Source organism: Battus philenor, unplaced genomic scaffold (genome assembly GCF_028537555.1).
Source record: "Battus philenor isolate CCGP_79_NKW_IND1 unplaced genomic scaffold, ilBatPhil1.0.hap1 SCAF_10, whole genome shotgun sequence".
In the NCBI taxonomy this organism is placed as follows: Eukaryota; Metazoa; Arthropoda; class Insecta; order Lepidoptera; family Papilionidae; genus Battus; species Battus philenor.
In genome coordinates this window covers 1,715,330-1,738,977 of record NW_027181662.1, presented here as the reverse complement: position 1 = coordinate 1,738,977, position 23,648 = coordinate 1,715,330, and positions in this window count along the sequence as shown.

The window sequence follows — 23,648 nt, the reverse complement described above, 5'->3', positions numbered from 1 at the left end:
GAGACAATTTGAATGTGAAAAAAGATTGTAAACTACAGAAGGAAATCGTAATATAATTGTGAAGAATGAAAGGAAGAAATAAAATTAAAGAATACAATAAAAATATATTACCCGAGTTGAAATGTCTCTGCCTCATGGCAGGAGGAAACGAGAGGTTCCCAAAGGAGACCTCATAAAAAAGACCTCATAAAAAATATGCAAATGCCATGGCAGCAGCGACAGTCCGGTACAAAATAAAAAGGGGTATTAAATCTATTCATTCACTAGTTTCATTTTCAGTTATTTCTCTCATAACATAACCGAAACACGTGTTAATTGGTTTACGGTGGCAGTTGTGTAATTCGCATTTTTTGCCGCATACGCATTTATCAGCGGGCTGGCGGACGGTGCACTTTGTTGCACGACTACCACTGCATGTGCGGAAATAGCTAAATATTGGTCCTTTTCTTACTTAGTAAAAAGTTGTATTATTTATATATCCGAAGCGTCAAATTACAATGGACCCAAGCTGTTTAGAGTCTGCGATGTACACGCGACGTAAAACTATGGTACATTATTTACAAAGTTAATGATTGCAGTTAGTACATCCATGCAAATTACGCAATAGTACAGTCCGCACCAGATGCGGTACAATTAAGTCTCAACGTTGCTTTACGTAATATCTTCGTTTAGGTGCCCTGGCCCGCATCCAAACAATTACACACGCCTTGTAATGTGTTATTTCTAAATTGAATCTACTTGAAGTTTATAACTAAATATTGTATGTACGAATTAACTATACCTAGCAACAAAAATTAAGATTTAGATCTGAATTAACTAATCTATGTTATGCGAAATCGGCATTGCCTGCGGATGCATCAGATATTCCAACAGCATCTTTAGAATTATATTACAGAAGTATTTTTTTAAGTTCTTCAAAAAAGGTTATATAGCAAATAATAGCAATTTAAACTTAAAAATACATAGCAAAACATATGCATCATCATCAACATGATATCATGTATTCAGATAAATATTGTTTACTGTGTAAAGAAATAAATAATGAAGGTAGGTTAAAAATTGTCATAAAAGACAAAAAAAAACAAGTAAAAAAGTAAAATCAAATTAATAAGGAAAATTATCTCTAATATAAACACATTACATAAATATATCAATAGATATTATACTTACTATAATTATTTATAAATATATCAAAATATGTGTATTTATATACATATATAAAATATAATAAATTATATAATCCAATTATTGTGATAATTCCGTTAGCTTTCGAACCTTCGCTTTGAATGCGCAACGATTCCTGATCATCCCAATATCGAGGGGGAGCGCGTTACAGAGAAGAATAGGTTGTATTGTGAAGGAGTGAGTAAAGTTGATACTATGGGGGGACATCTAAGTAGATGATAGCTCGAAAAGCAGTGTTTTTTCGTGGGAGCTTTAAAAGTGCTGAAAGTGAAAACTTGTCCTTGGCTATTCTATCTTACCTATCTATCTATAAGTCTATATATTATATATATGTATATATGTTTGCAGTATTAAATAATTTAAAAATGACCGAACATAACTGTTGGCAATAGTACCAACCAAAAATGTTTTAGGTAAGATCTTGTCTATGGTTTGGCGAATTTGTAAAATATGTTTTTATCTGTGCTCTCTCTCTGCTCCCTACTGCTACCGAGCACACGTGTTTTCGCTTCCTTGTAAAATTAATATTTAATAAATCAATACATTCTCTGGACCAATCCCAATCTTATACAATAACATATAAAATGTGTAATAAAAGATAACTTGCGAGTAATACATTGTGATACGAATGTGAAATAAATTAAGGTGTAGGTAGGATAAAAAAAAAAGATTTACAACACTCTACAGTAGGAATTTTAAGTTAAATTTGTTCCCGCATTTGAAACGGGATAAGCCAGCACTCACTCCATAAATACCGTCTACGCAGCACTTTGGCAAATGAGTCGGTATTCAGATATAAAAATCTTAATTTAGAACATTCATTTTTAGTACGCGTATAATAATCTCTAGTGGAATATATTTTCTTTTTCAGAAGTAATTTCGTAAATGTGAGGCCGGAGGGGAAACGGTTTATTTTTTCTGTCTCTGCCGATTTAATTTTAATCCGCAAAACGAATGAGCGTGAAAACGCATATTGTTAATTCTATCACGTAGATATAACTTGATGGATTTTACTAAACTACGTGGTCTACAACAGCAACCACCGCACAGATACTCGCGTACAACCTGAGTAGGGATTAGGAAATGGTCGCACGAACCGTAACGTTAAAACTGTACATTGTTAGGGCGTATTTAAAAAAATCTAGACACAAATTATTAAAAAAAAAGAAATAATTTAGTTTTAAATATTTTACGATTTAAACAAGGAAATAATTTAAGATACTTAGAAAATACAGTAACGTGTAAAAACTTAATATTAAATGTAATAGTAAAAACAAAGGCATGGACGCTAATGTCTGAGGAATGTAGATTCTGCTTCAAAAAAAACCTAACAGCCCATTAGAAAGATATAATTTTTAATCAAAGCGGTTTTATAATATGGAACAAAAATTCAAATTATCAAAGAAGTCATAAATAAACTGAGAGTGGCACAAATATCAATAGAGAGGAAGTTAGCAGATGTCCTTCTAACACATGGAACACCGCGGTCGGCGTCGAATACTGGTGGCCCGCCGACAGCAAAAATAATACTCTTGTACATTCAAAAACATTCAATTCTTTTCCAGAATAAAACCAAAAAAAATTAATTATTTAATGGAATCAGGCGTTACCTCGCGGAAGTCCATCCTAAGTAAGAAAAGGACCAATATTTAGCCACTTCCGCACATGCAGTGGTAGTCGTGCAAAGAAATGCACCGCCAGCCAGCTCGCTGATAAATGCATATGCGGCAAACAAAACGAATCAAACAACCGCCACTACCAAATTACTCAACACGTGTTTCACCCCTTCACGGGGCATCTTCAGGAGTTATGTTACACCGATTAGTGCCAAACACAGAGTCTGTGTGCATGTGCGGAAGTGGCTAAATATTGGTCCTTTTCTTACTTAAAATTTAATTACCTATACTTCTGGCGGCCGGCCCGCCATCAGTTCATGGTTTACCCGAGTGGCCCCTAGTATTAATAAGTCTGTGCAACCATTCTCTAACGGATATATCCTCTCTTACCTACTCCTTATTTATTGGTTATACTGTACCCAAAGTTCCTAACCGTTAGGATGTACCAAAGTGTCCAGTACACACACCGAGGATAGGGACTTACACGGTGAGACTTGCTTCCACCGTCTTCAACAGCGGTACTACTTGTAAGTGCCCCGTGCGTGAACTTGCTACCTGACTCTTCAAACTGGTGATGAAATTGCGATTCCCGTATTTCACCAAGAACGCACTAACGATTTAGTCCTCGCTCGAGACGCCAGGTAAGCTGACCGTAGGACTTCCTGATTCAGATCACAGGATCTAGCCTAAACTTCGAAACGGCTTGCAGACAGTCTTTCGATCTAGGTCGTGTGTCCACCTTAACGCGGGAACTCGATGAATCAGTGCAAGGCCGATCATCATGGCGATTTTTGGAGGTGGATATTCCACTTTGCAGTCCACTTGCAGTGCCTTGCAGTGGTTGTATTTTGGCTGAAATAAAAGAAGAATACTGAACAGTTCAAAATGGATAAAATTACAATTCAAATTCTTCTCTATATACACGCTATAATTTTTAACTATAATTCTTTTCACCTTATATATGCTAGTGGTAAAAGTGTCATGTATAATACACCGAAGATAAGATAGCAAGTATACGCAATTTGCCGTGCGAAGTAGAAGTTCAGCGAACGGTATATCTCAGGCATAAAGTAAGATGTAGATAAGTTGTAGGTTGACTTATCAGAATTAACTTGACGTTTATGAGCTCCCAGCGAGAGTGTGTGACAGAAGTTAAATTTGAACGAGATAATTTGTTGGACATGAAGCTATATAGGGGCGATAAAGTTTTTTTTCTCTTTTAACAAAAACAAATGTTCATTGCATTCTCTCTTGCGGTATATTATGGGACATTTCTGCCGATATTAATTATCTAATATATAAAATTCTCGTGTCACGGTGTTCGAACTTGAACTCCTCCGAAACGGCTCGACCGATTTTTACCAAATTTTATATGCGTATTCAGTATGTCTGAGAATCGGCTATTATCTATTTTCCATACTTAACATAAGTGATAAGGGTTGTTCACCCTTGAAATTTTTTTTTTTATTTTTGACAAAATTTTTTGTTTCTATTTTTTTATGATACAGCGTACAAAAATACATACAACTCTAAATTTTCATCCCTCTACGATCAACCCTTATTTTTTATTTGTTAATTAAAAACTTTTTTGCAAAATAACGTTTGCGGGATCAGCTAGTATATTTATAACATTAGAGCATTGGTAGCTAAGATTTAAATTTAGAACGTAGATCGCGGGTTCAATTCCCGGATCTCAATCTTATACATAACTTGCAATTTATGCAATAATAATCGCTGCTCAAAAAGGTTTCCAGAGAAAAATCAGAAGCTTGGACATCGCCACGCTTGGCAGGTTGGTGTGCAATCGCAATGTGGTATTATTGTACGCAGAGAACACTGCTGGAATTTTCTGGAAAATTATTTGTGAGCAGTTGCAATCCTATATAATTAACGCAAGTAATTGTTTATTATATAAAACTGTATTCCGGCAATCAAATCCGCGATCGTAAATCTCAGTTCTTTACTACTAGACTATCACCGCTTTTGAAGTGATAAGAAATATCGTTTATAATGGATTTAAATTTCAGTTCATTATACAAAACTTACTTGCGTCTGACTGTACCTCTATTGGAATATAATTTAATGGAATCAGGCGTTATTTTGCGGAAGTCCATCCTAAGTAAGAAAAGGACCAATATTTAGCCACTTCCGCACATGCACACAGACTCTGTGTTTGGCACTAATCGGTGTAACATAACTCCTGAAGATGCCCTGTGGAGGGATGAAACACGTATTGAGTGATTTAACAGTGTTAGTTGTGTAATTCACATTGTTTGCCGCATGCGCATTAATCAGCGGGCTGGCGGGCGGTGCATTTTGTTGCACGACTACCACTCCATGTGCGGAAGTGGCTAAATATTGGTCCTTTTCTTACTTGGAATATAATTCACATGTATTGCGTTTATTTCTTTAAAATTGAACCTATAAGCAGTTTAGTTATTCGCATTGTTTTTCAATAATCTTTATAATAAATATACTATATAATTAAGTTTAATATTGCTTTAAAATGTATTCTATTACATTCTTTTATATTCTAAAGTGGAACATAAAATGAATGTTTAAAGGTAAATATATTGAGTGGAATCTTATTGGCTAATCTACTAAAGTCAATAGCGACCGGATGGGTGCTCATTATCGTAACTCCCGGTAGGCTTATAAGATATAGATCTTCTAGAAGAGACAAGAAGTAACATCTTTTTTTTAATTCTTTATTACTATTTTTAAGAAATCACTGGTTCAATTACATCGATTAACAAATAATTTATAGCTTCTTATATTTTTAAGCTGATAGACTGCATAGCATAGGCTGTCTTGAAAGTCACGCTCGTGGACTGCCCGGCGTGGCAGTTGGAGCGGCGGATCCTGGCGGACGAGATCGGACAGGACCTTTCCTTGCGAGCAGTCGTGTCGGCGATGCTGAGCGGGTCATCGGCGCGGAGGGCCGTGGCCTCTTTCTGTGAGACCGTCATGGTCCAGAAGGAGGCGGCCGAACGGGATCGGCAGAGGACAGATCCCGCTCAAAGATGACGCCATCAGCGCAGGGACACGCCTCGTGACGGCCCTCCAGTGAATGGTGCTCCCCTACGATACACGGGGCCTTCAGAGTCGCTGGAGTTTAGGACGGGGGCCCTAAACTCCCACTAGGTTCGGCAACTCTGAGGTGGACGATGGTTTGACGTGGTCTCGAACCATCGGGATAATGCCACGAGGGTTTCGGGGGTAGAGATACCGCGGTTCCCCGTATAGCGTAGAGGGCAATCACCAGGGAGAGGGGGGGTTAGTGGGTAGGAATCCCACATACTCCTGTCCTCTCCCCAGAGGCGGGGCACATTGAACGTCCGAAAGATTCCCCCCCCCCCGAAACCAAAAAAAAAAGGCCGTCTTGAAAGACTGCCACGATGACTAGTACTGCGCTACCCGTATCCGGTGACACACCGCGACCGAACGATGAAAGACGAACCACGACGCTTCTACTGGCTAGTGTTCGCCACTCGCCTTTCTTTTCCTCAGAACCTTCGGCGCCAACATTCATCGGCAACACGAGCGATGTATGATTGCTTCCACTGGACCTTCGAATCCGTGAAGCAGCCCGTTTATTTGAGGTATAAACGTGGTCATTCCTGACATATGGTACGGGACCGAAACCTGAAGGTACCGGTCAGCTACCTGAGACTACCACACCTGTCTTGTTTAATTGGTGTGGAGTTCCATCTGGAGAAGGTTTGGAAGAAATCCAACGTGCCACCACGGCTGCTGCTTTGAGGATAAAGGTGATGAAACGTTACGCGTCATTCAGGACGCCGCTGAGTTGTAAACTAGAAAACTCAAGTTAGGCAACTTGTGCATTGCAAACCAGGCAGAGCAACTGAGAAAAAAATGCCAGCACGAAGGTTTTTACTTGGTAGAACAGCGAGCTATTCGACTTAAGATAAAATTAGTTTTTAAGGAACTTCTCAATCTTGAGTTGCGATACTGTCATTTTTTTACAGGATTCATTTTTGGGAGTGCGCTGTGAAAATCCTTGACTTCACCATCAACGTTTTTCTATAGAACGAGTAGGAAGTTCACTGTGGTAGAGGACATGTAAGAGTGGTCGTAGTACTGTAGCTTCTTGTTCTTCGGTAGCCTCTTGTCCTTCGATAGCTTCTTGTTCTTCGATAGCTTCTTGTTCTTCGATAGCTTCTTGTTCTTCGGTAGCTTCTTGTTAATGTTGACCGCACCTCCGCTAGCACTTATAATGAGCGCGGAGACTCTCAACAGCGCGATGCAAACTTTTGTTGCGTCTACTGTGGCGCCATCTGTCATTTATCCGTTTCGTTATCCGTCCCGATACACAGAGGCGTACTACCACTCTTGCACGGCAGAGCTTCCTAAAAAGCGTACCAAACGTTTCGAATCTAAGTTTCTGATAAGCACCCCCCGGGTATGGAACAATCTACCGGATTCCTTATTTTCTGAGAAATTTTACCCAAGTCTCTTCAAGATCAGAGTGTGCTGGTACTTACTGAGTCTACGGGTTCGCTTCGACCATATTGTCGTCTTTCAATTGGAAAGTTCGTAGTCAAATTCGGACAGGTAAGCGATAAGTAAAATTAAAATAAACTTGTGTTTTGAACACTGAAGCTATTTCAATTAATGTTATAAGCACATATAAGAGACTTTTGTGATAAAATACAACGATGACCAGAGATAAGTACCATGGTATTTATGTAGTGTTGTGCTTTTTTTTTATTAATTCTAATTTGTATCGCTGGTGTTTTTTTTTTTACAGTATTTATCTTTCGCTTTTTTAACTAAACGCAGACAGTTGGGAGAGGGTTGCCGCTATTTGATACGGATCTTTCTTCTCCCAGCTGCGAGGTACGACAGCGTTTTATATTATTATTATTTTTTTACAATTTTTTTTATATACACAATTTTCACTTACGGGTAAATACAAGTAAAATTTATACATATTAACAATACAATTTGGAATACACAATTATATATTAGTTGCTACATTATTTTATTTAAGTGTGATTAAAATTTTTGTAACAAAATGAATAATTACATATCGAAGCGTAGGAGTGTAATATTATGGCGTATCCAGCGACGTGATGCGCATTTGTTTTTCCTTAACGCGCCATCATTAAGTTTGAGCACCTTCTTTAAGTGTAGTAAGCTCTAACGGCCTACTGACTCGTAATTAAGGGGTTGTCCGTGAATACCTTTCAGGCCCTCTAACGATTGGTTCAACGATTAACATATACATTTGCACTTCAGAGCTTCAAGACTCAAATATATGACGTAACATATACACCTTATATTAAATTAACATTGGCAATTCTTAATTATGTTATCGATGTGGCGAATACAGCAACGGTCGCGCAAATACTGACGTACAACTTGGGGATTCCGGAATCCCGGACAATTTTTGTCTAAAAATACCGCTATTTTAGTATTACATTATATTTACAAAATTCAAGTTACTAATATTATTTCATAAATACTTACAATTTAATTAATTTTTTTGTTTCTTTAAATATATAATTATCAGAAAAAATATTTACCTTTTTTGTAACCAGAAACAATACATAAAAAATTATATAAATTTATTATTATAGCAATAAAAAATGTTAGTCAATATAATACCCCGCTTCGCGGGGTAGCGGGTGGTGCACTTTGTTGCACGACTACCACTGCATGTGCAGAAGTGGCTAAATATTGGTCTTTTTCTTACTTAAGATGGACTTCCGCAAGGTCGCGGAAAGTCTTTGGAAGCAGGCAGAGCAAGACTAGTAATGTTAATAATCTTTATAGGAGGTCTATACCTTGCAATGAGCGTTCATCGGCTGATAAGAAGACGAAAGCCTCATTGCAAACTTACAATCACTGAACAAATAGAACTATGATCGGGATTTTTGTACAAAATTTTATATATTGATAAATAGCTCAAATAATTTTTGGAGGAACCCAATGAATCACAGGAGTCATAAAAAAAACTTGGACTACTTTGCCATAAGTTACACTATACCACTGGCAATCGGCATTGCGTTGGTTAGCAAGCGTGTTTTGAAAAGAGAGAGAAAGATATATTTATTTGATATTTGGTCTTGTAAAGTATTATTTAACATATACGATATACAATGATGATGCTTTGAAATGAAACTATTTTTTATAATGTCTCCCAGACTTATTAAACATAGAGAGATATTACGGCACCGGTGCTCGCATAAAAATGTCTTAGTTCGTGAAAGCAGTAAAGTTTTTATGTTCAGGTAAGGTTAGCCCGGTTTGGTGGATTACTTTTATTTCACCAAATGAATTGTGTCGACACAAGCTGTCTATATAAATTTATTTACGAGACTTTTTTTATCTAGTTTTGTTAACACGTTCACTGCGGGCCCAATTTTGAAGAACTTTCAGCTCGTGAGGTCGAATCAGCCTCAAGCTGAACTTCCTAGTAGTGCGGTTGAAGCCTTTTCTGCCTCATGTTTCAAACATTTTTTCACAATATTGAGTCAATGCTTCGCAGACATAAAGAAAACTATATTTGTCTTTGTCATACCTCATACGGTTGAGTGTAAACAGCCGCCGCACTAGAGAGAAAACACGAGTTTTACGCGCCGCACCAGTGCAAAGTTTACCATGAGGCTGAATCGACCTCAAGCCGCAGTGAACGTGTTAATATAAATTTAATAAATACTCTTTGATGTTTGATGGTTTAAGTGGCATTATCTGATCACATAGTGCACATTTAGAGCGGCCACATAGCCCTTAGGTTCTGGAGCGAAGACGATGAAAACATACAGACATATAAAATTTATATTATCTACAATATATTTATAACTTTGCTATTTTATTTATACTCCGAATAGCAAGAATATTAGAGATAGTTTAAACTTGTTTCTCGCTCGTTCATCCACATGTTATTTGAACGCATCGGAATAGATAGTGCTAATAAATACATGATAATATATAACAAAACAAAACATCATACATATTTATAGGTAAAAATATTATTAATTATGTATTTAGCTGTATGAATGCCGAAGGTAAAATTAATTTTTATTTAATGTATATTATTTTTGCCTGTACTCTGCTTCACAAGGTGTTATAGTTGTGAAGAAGAAGTAGGAAGAAAATCCACAGCAACAAATCTTTTTATAAAGTTTAACAATACAGATTAATACATATACACTTTATCTGATATAGCATAAATCAAATTAAAATAATTAAGACATCTATAGCGCAAAATGTAGTGCATCATCCATTTTATTTTTAACATTTTAAAACCAAATACATAGTAATGATATTCCAGTGAAATTTAAAAAGTAAAAAATAGATTTAAAATTTTCTCAGAGTTATTTCAGTGCAAGATAAGCGATGGTATTTGTCTCTACGTCGCGTATGAACACTTAGGCAAATGAGTTACCCATTTGATTTACGGTATGACTTTTCTAATGTAATATAAAATTCAATTTAATACATTTTTATGTAACTCATAAACATAATCTCTGACATATATTAAAGCCTTTATAACTTTATTTATGAGTGCAGGGTAAGTCAATTTACAACTTATATTCTAAATTTAAATCTTTGTTCTACGAGTGCCATGGTAAGAAATTATTCTCTTTTTTGATAGGCGGAGGCCTGGCATCATATATCTCCAATAAGACCAGTTTGGCAAAGTCTGTATCTACCTGTTCCTGACCTAAGTCTGTCAGACTTGTAGATGAGTTTCTTAGTCGCTTCTCCGTAATATCCACGCCAGAATTTTAATGTGTCAGTGGTCATCTGTTCTGCTCGATCTTATATGCTTTCAAATTTAATGGTCCTACTCTAAAGTGTCGCATTTACAACGTGTCTGTCAAATGGGTACCGGTAACTACCTTGATATTACGTCTAAAAATATTATAATTCAAATAAAGTTGTTTTAAAACGTAATATTGTGTTCAATAAGTAAGGTTTGTTCCAAAAATGTAAATTATTTATTTATTATTCCAAATCAATTTGATCTCCTAAGTAACTCTGCCCAGGTTTTAAAATCATGCAGCGCAGGAGGTTCTCCTACAACGAGAACAGACGACATTTTCAAAATTGTTGAAAAATACAGGATGAAGGCCTCCTTATTTAATGGAATCAGGCGTTATCTCGCGGAAGTCCATCCTAAATATCGAAAAGACCAATATTTAGCCACTTCCGCACATGCAGTGGTAGTCGTGCAATAAAGTGCACCGCCCGCCAGCGTATGTGGCAAGCAATGCGAATCACACAACGGCCACCGCCAAATTACTCAACACGTGTTTCACCCCTCCACGGGGCATCTAATCGGTGTAACATAACTCCTGAAGACGAAGGCCTCCTTTCCACCGGTCCTGTTGAAAATCTACCTCATATGATGATGAAATAGATATTAAATAGTTTATACTTTTAGTCTGCTTAAAAATATACTATTACTATTTGTATACTGGGTGATTGGTTATAGGTGTAATAGCTATAGAGGTGAAAGTTTAGCTGATTTGTTCGTAAAAAGGTTTAATGTTTTTACACATATTTCCACTCACCCTACCCCATTTTATAATATGGCTAATAGTTAAAGGCAGTGCAAAATGTGCAGTGCACTTAATATATTATAATTATTTTATTTATTATTTCGGAAACTTTAGATTAAAGAAGAAAGAAGACTTAAATTTTAGGGTATTTCTTATTATTCTTTGCAGCCGATGAACGCCCATTGTAAGGCATAACCTTCAAATATCGCAACGATAACAGGTCCTGCGCCGTCCGCAACCGCCGACTTTTTAGACCTTATCTGTGTCGCTTTTTATTTGAGAGTTTACTATATATTAATTGACAACAAATAAGCTATACATTCACTCTTTATAAATAATAAAAAAAAAAACTTTCACATTCAATTTTAAAAATATAACGTATTGTTTCAGTGTATTTATTAATAAATAAACTATTGCAGCAGACGTATAAAATCAAAATAATACCTTGCCATGTTACAAGATATATTTGTATTCCTTACGCCCCATAGCTCGATTACATACGCTACGTAATATTTCTTAAAGGAGCGCTAAAACGACGCTTTTTTAATTCACCGCCAAATTTATTTTTAATCTTACTATTATGCTGTTATGTATACGATATGGCAAAAGATGTGTTTATTCACGGAAACGAGATAACAGATAACTACGTACGTATAACTGCGAACGCTAAAAACATCATTTTACTAGACCAAATATCAAATAAATATATCTTTCTCTCTCTTTTCAAAACACGCTTGCTAACCAACGCAATGCCAACTGCCAGTGGTATAGTGTAACTTATGGTAAAGTAGTTTAAGTTTTATTTTATGACGTTGTGATTCATTGGCTTCCTCCAAAAATTTTTTGAGCTATATCAATATAATAAATTTTGTACAGTGATTGTAACTTTGTTTATGACTCTGCGAATATCTTCAGTATTTCCGCCACGAGTATTTAAGTAACGTGTTGACAGTCTGTTCGTTGTCGTGTTGAGACTTCGGACTTAAAACTACCCGCCTTCCACAAGACCGCTCCTTAAATACGTCAAGCAAGTAATTTCTAGACAGTTTGACGACAAGTGGAGAGATGAGGTAAAGAAACATTAATGCCACCTGAAGAACGAACCTTTGTAGTAGTACGTATTTTATTTAATCTCACTACCTACTAGCTGTAATGAAAGGTGCAATAAAGCAAGTACAATAAAGATTGCATAACTTTATTGCCTTAATCTCCCCACCTGCATCTTTTTTATAAGCGGCGTCAGCCCCGACCGGCTCGATCATCGAATTCGTCCTACATTCCAGGCGGTTTCTTTTGTATCGGACATTTGAGCCGTTATCATAATACATTCCTTAATTCGTTCGATTATACTTACACAGTGGATTGTAAATGTAAAAATAAAAAACACCATTAAATTATTTGCATAGTTACAAAATATTTTATACTGAAATTGTTACGTTAGAAATATTGATATCACCAGAACTTTCTTTTATACAATTTTAAATCAATATTTATTTTTAATTTTAAATCAATATATGTTAAGTAAATTATTTTTTTTTACTTTCTTTTCAACTTTGTAGGCACTAATAAACCGAACATAATGGCTCAATTTTTTTCACACAAACACACTACATACTTACATACATACATACATGCACACACGCGCACACGTACATTACGTAACTTTTTTCCTTTGAAACTAACAACTTTATTTTAAAATCTTATTATTTTTTATGCTGCCATATACCTTTTTTAATTTTGTCCCCATTCTATAACGTTTATACTCTGTATTAATCAGTAGTAAAAATCTCTGCACATAACGAACTGTTTATTTTGAAAATTCAACTAACGTTTGTGCATTTATTAAAGCGATATTTTATCGCTCCGAAACTCGAAGGAATAACATTTCAGCCTGTATTTTCGCTTCATCATTCGACGATAACAGAAATTATAAAGCGGACACAAGGTATTCGCTAGAATAGATTATAGGTATATCTATCTATTAAAAGGCTTTTAATAGATCGATTAACCCTTTGAGGCACGGAATTTTAGAAAATAAAAATAACTACGTTGCACAGAAATTTTATTTCGTTCAAAATTTGACAAAGTTGGTGTGTTATTATTAAAAAGGATATAAATTATATAAAATTATTTCAAATTAATTCTATTATTAATTACTAAAAATTTTCGGTTTCAACACTTGATGAACAATGTATATTATAGATTTATGGCGTTAATATTATTTTAAACAATATTTAAAGTAAAGAGTTAATATTTGTTTATAACATTAAACTATAGTATGTTAAATAATTGAAAATAATCGTTGATATTTTGTCTCAACACAAATATTCAGTGTATGTTTTAGTCTATCTAACACGATTTAACTAGAAGTATATACAATAAGGATAATCCCTTTATAAATATGTTGACAGTGTTAATAGTTAGTGCGACTGCGGATAATGATGCGAAATAATTGTCGACAGTTTAATATTGTTAGTGGAAGTAGTTAAATAAGGCTTCGAAACTCATTTGCCTTTTAAGCGGACTTAAAGCCCTTTATCAAATAAAGCACACATAATCACTGGTTTATACCTTGAAACCACTGAAAGGTGTGCTATAACTATAGATAGTATAACTACTAAAGGTGACATCTACCAATGATGTTAACATGATATTCACTCCTGAATCTTATGGTCTAAGTGGCCATCTATTCTGTAAAAGGTAAATCAGCTGCCACTTCAACTTGCAATTCCGCTTGTTGGCGAACGCGTGGACTGTATAAACTTCTCTGTTTGGCAATAATCGATGTGACATAACTCCTGAAGATGCCCCGTGGAGGGATGAAACATGTGTTGAGTGATTTAGCGGTGGTAGTTGTGTAATTCGCATTGTTTGCCGCATGCGTATTTGTCGGCGGGCTGGCGGGCGGTGCACTTAGTTGCACGACTACCACTGCATGTGCGGAAGTGGCTAAATATTGGTCCTTTTCTGACGTAGTTAAAATCACCGGAATGGCGTTCTATGAACGAAGCCTGGTCCTTGCAGGGCGACTATCAGCTGAAAATAAGAACAAGGAAAATGACAATACGAAAAAGCCTTTCAAAATTTCGGATGACAATTTATTAAAATTTAATATTGTTTACTATACGTCCTTGCGGACTATGTGAAAAGGTTAAACTAGGTTAAAAGCAGCTACAGATCAATGCATTTAAATAGAAAAGAAATCTTAGGGGGAGATATATTCCCCCACTAGATGGACCGACGATATAGTTTAAGTAATGGTCATGGTGATGATCTATGAAGAAAGCTTGATCCTTGCAATGGTTGTCTATCAGGTGAAAATAATAAGAAGACACGTTCTTAAGTTCAAAAAGTAAAGGGCATCGTCACATTCTATATCTCATAAAGAATAACTAATTTCGGCAAACAATTTGAACGTATCGCTTAAGTTACATAACCTAATTTCTATATTCAAAGTAAGTACACCAACAAAACATATAATGAACTTAAGTCGTAAACTTAGTAATAAATAGGATAGAGCTAAGGAAACCTTTGGGTGCGGCCTTAAAAGCCTCCGGCTAATTGAAATAGTGAAATTGCGGTAACTGTGACGGCGAATGGACCCTTTGGTCATGAAATAAAATTTAACTATATTGCCTTTTTTTAAGTACTTTATAAATATATATTCCCTTCTGAATAATATATGACAATATTTTTAAAATGATAGCGACAATTGACACGGGGTTTAAGACAGTCCGGAGAGCTAGTAGGGAATATCTCTGTGAAGATCCATACATTACAAAATGAAAACCGGATATCTATTGCTACTATATATTTAAACTACAAGACAAGACTAAAAAAAATTCTATCACTAACTTTTATTTCTACGTCTAGCATAAATCTTTTTTTTAATGCTCTTCTTTTGGATATCTCACATTCCCTCTACAATGTAACAGGGATGTTAAAACGCGGATATTTTTATATTAATTCTTTAATTTCAATTTCTCCATTCATCCTTCACAATCTTTTTCTTTATTTACATTCACATCGTATCCCCTGCATCACCTTCCTTCCCTCATCTTCGTTCCTAGATCACCGCTAGCTACATTATCACAGTTTTGACTAAATTTTTCTAACTCATTTACATTTTACTATTTATTTTATTGGTTATTTCTTTTAATACAATCTTAGCTATTTCATTATGTTTACTTATTTATTAAACGATTATTGACTTTACACATAACTAGCTTGGGATCTTGCACTACCCTTTTTGACTTACTTCTGATCTTATATTTTCTATTATATATTGGACATAATACTGTTTAGTATACAATATCTGTGTAAAGTGGCATGCATGAATTGTAAAGGAAACTTCTGCTCACAAACGAGTTTCCAAAGTATGGGCAGCAGTATTCTCTGCGTACTAAAACACCACAATGTGATCACCAACCCTCCTGCCAAATATATACCCCTCGTGGATATCTTTTGGGGGCACCTAAGCCCTGCAGTGATCATCGATAGGATAAAACGGCGACGGAATTTATAAAAATATTTAATCTTATGTATTTATACCGCAAGATAAAATAACATATTGGTTTGATTTTTTAATTCATAAACAATGCACGACAATCCTCGATATACTACGAAATTAAGGCCTCGTGATATTAGATATAAAAAAATAATGACACGATGTTTGTGAACAAAACTAACAAAATCTAAGTATAGTTCACAAACCGAGCTCACCGTTAGTGATTTACGAACTAGCTTTGTGTATCTATAGCAATAACTTGCGATCTCCACGCTATGTTACTTACAAACTCTACCGGAAATATTTTGGATACAGTATATATTTATATATATATATTGTATAATCGCTTACTTGGGACACGTTCTTCGACACCAAAGATACAATCTCCTTCAACTTATCATGATGGGAAAGGTCGCTGGTAAAAGGAAGGTTGGTAGGAGAAAGAAGTCGTGGCTTCGTAACATTAGAGAGTGGACCGGAATCGCCAGCGCTGCTGAGCTATTACGCAGAACCAAAAATAAGGAAGAGAGCAGGAAGTTGATAGCCAACCTCCACTAGTTGGAGAGGCACTTCAAGAAGAAGAAGAAAAATATATTTATATAAATAGTTCATATAATATAAAGAGAACTGGAAAATAATATCGTTTCTGCGCATGTCGATATTTGATTATCATTTCGTAGCTCACTATATACTTGGAAGACGTTGTATACTATATTGTAAGAGGTTATTGAGAAAGATGGTGATTGTAATGTTGATTACAAACAAAAACTTGTTAAAAATGTAATCGTGTGAATTTAACCTGAGAAAGCGACATTACTTTCCGGTCCCCCTAATATAACGTTATGTGCGCATATAAATTCTTTACTTTTCTGAACTAAACACGGCGCTAGGCCACTAGGTGGATCGACTACATAGAGTATAGAACCGGACATCGCGTTAACGTTTGGTGGAGGTCGATAAATTGCATTGAGCGCCCATCGCCTGTGAAGAACAAAAAAGGTAGTCGTGCAACTAAGTGCACCGCCCGCCAGTCCGCTGACAAATTCGCATGCGGCAAACATTGCGAATTACGGGGCATCCTCCCGCCCTCTACTTACACGATTAGTGCCTACACTCGTGTTTGGCACTATTCGTAACATAACTACTGAAGATGCCCCGTAGAGGAGTGAAACACGTGTTGAGTGATTTAACGGTGGCAGTTGTGTAATTCGTGTTGTTTGCCGCAAGCGCATTTGTCAGTGGGCTGGCAGGCGGTGCACTTTGTTGCACCACTACCACTGCATGTGCGGAAGTGGCTAAATATTGGTCCCTTTCTTACCTAAAAAAAAATAATATCTTAAGAAAAATCGATTACAAATTCGGATCACTACATATTAAAATTATTTAATGTTCCCTATCCATCCAAACTACATAGGATCAGTAGTAGGTGCAAGCCAATGCATTTATATACTAAAATTAAATTAATCTAATACATTTCAAAGTATTCAATTTACATACGCTTATTATTGATCGTTGAGTTTTGCCCTTTAAAATCTTTTACAGATATAACCAACCACCCTGCATATGCTTGAAAAAATTATTTTAAAATACAAAACCTTTATGAAACTCCAAACATAGCCATTGCTCTCTGGGGGACCTGAAGCCTTTTTCTAATGTCGCTTTGTCTTCTATTTTCCATTTTCTAAGACACTGTATATCATAAACTGCTTGCACATATCAACTTAGAGTACATATCGGAAGTACTCTACCATGTAATAAAAATTATATTAAATAAAAATAGAATAAAGAGAAATACTTAGACGGCAATAATGTCGAGAAAGAACTCTGGCCCTTTCTTATTACAGAAATGTTTACGTAAAACGAAAATTGGGACGGGAGCAATGAATTTCCGATCAATGAAAGGTCTAGCTTATAAACCTTTATTACTGAAACAAAAGGAATGTTTTATCGTTTATTTATTTGTACATTCACTTTACTTTTATAGTTTCAAGCGACGAAATATATAACAAAATTCTTTTTTGTTAGAATTCATATTTTCTTCTCCTAGTACAATGTTACTGGCAGTTATCAACTCTGAATGTTCCATTTTTAAATATACCGTACTCTACGCAATTATTTACTCCACGTTTTAACTAACAGTGGATATGCTACTTTAGGAGCTATCTTAAATATAATATTAAACCTTCAACGCAGAGAACAGACTTTCTTTTGACTTAATTTTAAAATGTAGTTGTTACGAAATTTCAAAACGCTTTTTCCCTGCTATTTCACTACGTTATTGCTTATTTCTAAATTCATTGATCTTTAGATAGGGTGTTATATATATTTATGTGACAGAAAATGAGCTATACGTTCTTTTTAAAGGTTCTTTTTTACACCAATAACCAAATCACCCTGTATATAAGCTTAATTTTAACTTAAGATATCTGTTAATATTGTACCTTGTTAAAAATCTCAATCTACAGTCTGCAACCATTCTGGAGTATTACCAGAAGGTACGAATATAACAAATAAGTCTGGTAATCAATAAAAGGTGGAAAAGTAAAATTAAAAACTGTGATAGAAAGTGTTAAAAATTGTGATATAGTTACTAGAGGAATTAAATTTACAAAATGTAAAAAGTGAAAAAGATCAAATTGAGAAAAAAAAGAATAAATTAAAATTGTAACGCAAAACGAGGCAATGTATAGAATGAAAAAAACCTTGGAAAATAATGAAAAAAAACGTAATAGATAATATAAAAGCGAAAGGAAGACGTTGGAGATGGATGAAAGAAGAGAGTGGAAATAAAATGTCATGTGATAAAATTATTATGTAAAAAATACCTCTGTCCACCCACGATAGAAGAGTACAAGAGGCTTAAAAACGGGGCGATAAAGAAATATAAAAAATCTTATCTGTATGAAAACACTTCAGTGAATATGTAATGCAATAATTAATTACGTTCATTACTAAAGTCACTATTGTAGCTCGAAGAATTGCTCATATGAAGCAACAATGAGCGAGGAACGTCGCTCATGCAACGTGTAATGAAATACAAGCGACGTGGTAAGCACCCTCCCCCTGTATTATAAAACACAGAATAATAAGACTAGGTCATAAAAGATTCCTACAGCGTGTAGTATATCCGAGCAAAGGAAACGAAACAAAAATGTATTTATTCCCTTTGTAATAAACATTGATAAAGGTTAACGAGTTTCATCCCTTATTGATCGGAAATTCGGAAAATCTCATTTCCTTTTCGCGCAATATTTATTTACCCCCATTTAAACCATAGTCCGCGATGTCAGTGTTCCTGACGTCGAGTCATTTGTGATTTTGCAAAGGAAAACTTGTTCACTGATTTATTATTGCGTAGTCATATAACATAAACACGTTCACTGCGGCTTGAGGTCGATTCAGCCTCATGGTAGACTTTGCACTGGTGCGGCGCGTAAAAATCGTGTTTTCTCTCTAGTGCGGCGGCTGTTTACACTCAACCGTATGAGGTATGACAAAGACAAATATAACTTTCTTTATGTCTGCGAAGCATTGACTCAATATTGTAAAAAAATATTGATGAACATGAGGCAGAAAAGGCCTCAACCGCACTACTAGGAAGTTCAGCTTGAGGCTGATTCGACCTCAGCCGCACCAGCTGAAAGTTCTTCAAAATTGGGCCCGCAGTGAACGTGTTAAGTATGATTTCACAGATCACGAACATTTTTTTTTTGTATAACGGGTCCCATTATACTATGGTACGCAGAACAGCTGCCCGTCCTCTGGAAAATTGTTTTTGAGCGGTGACAATCTTATTTATTTACTAGCTGATCCCGCAAACGTTGTTTTGCAAAAAAAAAAAGTTTTTAATTAACAAATAAAATATAAGGGTTGATCGTAGAGGGGTGAAAATGTAGGGCTGTATGTGTTTTCGTATGCTGTGTCATTAAAAAATAAAAACAAAAAAATTTGCCTAAAAATGAAACAAAAAATTTAGGGGTGGACTACCCTTAACATTTAGGGGGATGAAAAATAGATGTTGGCCGATTCTCAGACCTACTGAACATATAAAATTTGGTAAAAATCGGTCCAGCCGTTTCAGAGGAGTTCAAGTTCGAACACCGTGACACGAGAATTTTATATATTAGATTGCACAAATTGTTGATATTATATTTAGAGAAACGAACCTGCGTCTTATGATCGCAAATCACATTCTTCTGCTGGATTATGCTATAAAAAGAAATTGTAAATTAAGAATCAGAATATAATTTAAAGGACTATAATATTAATCGAAGATAAAGTATAAAAAAGGTACGCTGAAATTATTAAGTTTGTATCTAAAAAGCAAATTTATATTCATACAAGTTTCGTTTTAAATTCTACGTATGATAATAGAAATATTCATAGACACAGTCCGCAGTGGCAATTTCCCATGTAAGAAAACAATGAAGGTTGTATAATGAATAATTTAAATAGATAAAACTAAAAGAATATTCACAAAAATAAGTTACTAAGTTTGGTGTATTTAAAATTATGTAATATATGTAAGCATAATATTTAAAATTAACACTGCAATTGCTGTTGAAGTTTATATTGTGGTTAGTGTTCATTCAAATTAAAATCGAAGATTCTGCATTTAAAGTCTGCGCTGTTAGCATTTATAAAGATATATAAGAGCTCTTCCTTGGCCTATCAAATAGGTTATTATGTATTCCTATATTAATGTATGTATTGGTATATGTGTACATTTCTTAGTCTCTATGAACTGGATTCCTTTGCACTCACAGTTAAAATTTGATTTATTAATCACGATATATTTTCTAGTACGTCATAGGCTGATTTTGTTACCAGACGAATCGATCTAGTGCTATAAACCGTTCGTCTTCGTTATCACGGCTAACATTATATCCATATATATATATATATATATATATATATATATGTATGTATGTGCGTGAGTGTCCGTGTCCGTGTGTTAATGCGCGCACGCGTGTGTGTGTGCGCGTATGTGTGTGCGTGTGTGTGCGTGTGTGTGCGTGCGTGCGTGTGAGTGTGTGCATGTGTGCATGTGTGTGCGTGTGTGTGTTTTAATTCTATAAATTCAGGTGTGATTCTATAATAGCACTCATTAGTTCAGCGATTCACTCTACCATAAACATTAAGTTTGTTTATAGCTTCACCTTCTTTTCGCACAATTTAGCCTAAGTATTTTGAAATTTGAGAATGATCGTTTATCAAAAATATATCTAGATCTTAAACTTTTGGACATTGAAGATATTAGTGCAGTACTGTGCCTGCCCTATCGGCTGTATTGTTCACCAAAATCACATTTAAGTACTTGACAGCGATGTTCTTTCGTTTTTTACCTTTTACCGACTACATTTCTGTATTACACAACACTAAGGATTTTACAAGGCGAGTTGCTGCATTTCCATTCAGCATTAACCATCATACTCGTATTAGTTCAGGTAGTATCTCTTAAAATCTTGTTATATTTAGCCTTTCATATTATTCATCCATCTATGATATGGATAAAGGATAAGTATGTTTGTTTTTGTAGGTATGTATACCCTAAACTGCTCTCTCATTCGTCTCTCTCATCTCCATCCATAGGTTGTCTGATATATCGCCTCGAAAAATATGACCACCTCTTGTACCTCTACATAATTTGATTTTTTAGTTATTTTCTATGTTTAATGCAATCAGGCGTTACCTTGCGGAAGTTCATCCTAAGTAAGAAAAGGACCAATATTTAGCCACTTCCGCACATGCATTGGTAGTCGTGCAACAAAGTGCACCGCCCGCCAGCCCGCTGACAAATGCGTATGCGGCAAACAATGCGAACTGCACAACTGCCACCGTCAAATCACTCAACACGTGTTTCACCCCTCCACGGGGCATCTTCAGGAGTTATGTTACACCGATTAGTGCCAAACACAGTATTTATTGAATTTGTCAGCGGGCTGGCGGGCGGTGCATTTTGTTGCACGACTACCACTGCATGTGCGGAAGTGGCTAAATATTGGTCCTTTTCTTACTTATTTTCTATGTTATTTTGTTACGAGCGACGAGACGAGAGTTGATGAGCAATTCTTTAAGCTGTATCGGCGATCTTGGCTCTCCTGCAAATCTCATTTCCGATTGGATCCATTGCTTCCTGGGTGACTTGAGCTTTCTTATGAGGCCGTGAGAGACCACGTCTCGGATCAAGTATGTCATCACATATTAGTGAAAGACCTTCGTCTTCAAACATTGCGGAATATTCTTATTTACTAAAGACGATGTGATTCGAAGTTTAAATAAAACTACATTATAAACACATTATTGTATTATTACTAAATATAATTTATTATGTTGATTTAGTATACAATATATAATAAAAGTTTGGTAAGAAAAAAAAACGGCGTGAAATTCTAAAAATATAGTATAAGGCGTGGAATATTCGAATTGAATTTTCCCGTCCGACTTCAAATGGTCTCCGTACTTCAAAGCATTACTTATGTAACCGAATATTCGAGAGCTTTCGTTGCCACTCAAAGGGAATCGCTAATGGTCTCCGTGTAGCGATAATGACTTTATCATATGTACACTAAAATATAGTTTTTGATTTTAGCACCGAGCTCACCTATCCAAAATGTACAAAATTATTTATTATTTCTTTTTAGTACAACAGATTAGTAATTATTTATTTATTTATACTAAGATTTTGGTAATTACCTTAACATCCTCTAGATCAGTGTTTCCCTACGTAGGGCCCGCGTCCCACAGGTGGGCAATTTGATAATCGACACTAGTTTACACTTTCACTTTAATATAAAATTAATGTATGTTAAATAGAGGTAAGATATTTATATATAGGTAATAGAGGTAAGAATTTTAGTAAGACTTAGGTAAAGTATGGCACATAAAACTTTAAGAAACATTGGTCTTGATTCAAAGGCTTATATAATTCCTACATAAAATATGTTCCCCACGGCAAATCCCAAATACAATAAGTTATCAAACATTACGAAAATATATATATATATATATAATTTAATATCTTTGTTAAAGTATGTGTTTAAAAACCCGGCCTGATATACAACAATTTAGATTCGTAATGAAATTTCAAATATATCTTTTCTTATATTTTTATTGTGCATATGATTCAGCTGTAATAAAAATTATGTTTACCAACTTGCAACACCCTTTATAATTCAATTCAGTAGTAGTGTGTCTTTATGTAGCTAATAATTTATGTGAAAGACAGAAGGTGTTGTAATTAATAAGTAATGCGGTTTATTTGCAAAAATAAATATCAATGTTTAAATATGTTTCGCGTTAAAAGTGAAAGTTCAAATTTAACGGTAATTTGGAAGGCGCCCGTCAATCACCAGACCAAAGCCGCTGTCGCTCTTTGAAACTGAAAATCACTGTATTTAATTTACAACTGTATAGCAACAAGAATTGTCAATGTACTTATATTAAACTCTACCGACATCAGACTTATTCAGAACGAATTTATTAATTAAAATCCAACGTTTTACGTAAGAGTGAGGTGTCGAAAAAGCCGAACACAAATTTCATTTCACGCTTCAGGTATTTGTTTGAACTGAATGTAATTTAAAATAAATATCTTTATTACACAGCCCTATTTATTACTATAAAGTAAATTATATTATTAATTGAACGTTTCAATAATAAATATCTCTTCTATATACGATACCCGAAAATAAATACATTAATATTTTTATTTCATCATCTAATAATATCATAATGAATTAATATCCTTGTATCAGGACACTGCTCTTATTTTTATAAATATTTAACAAGTTCAATGCAATCATT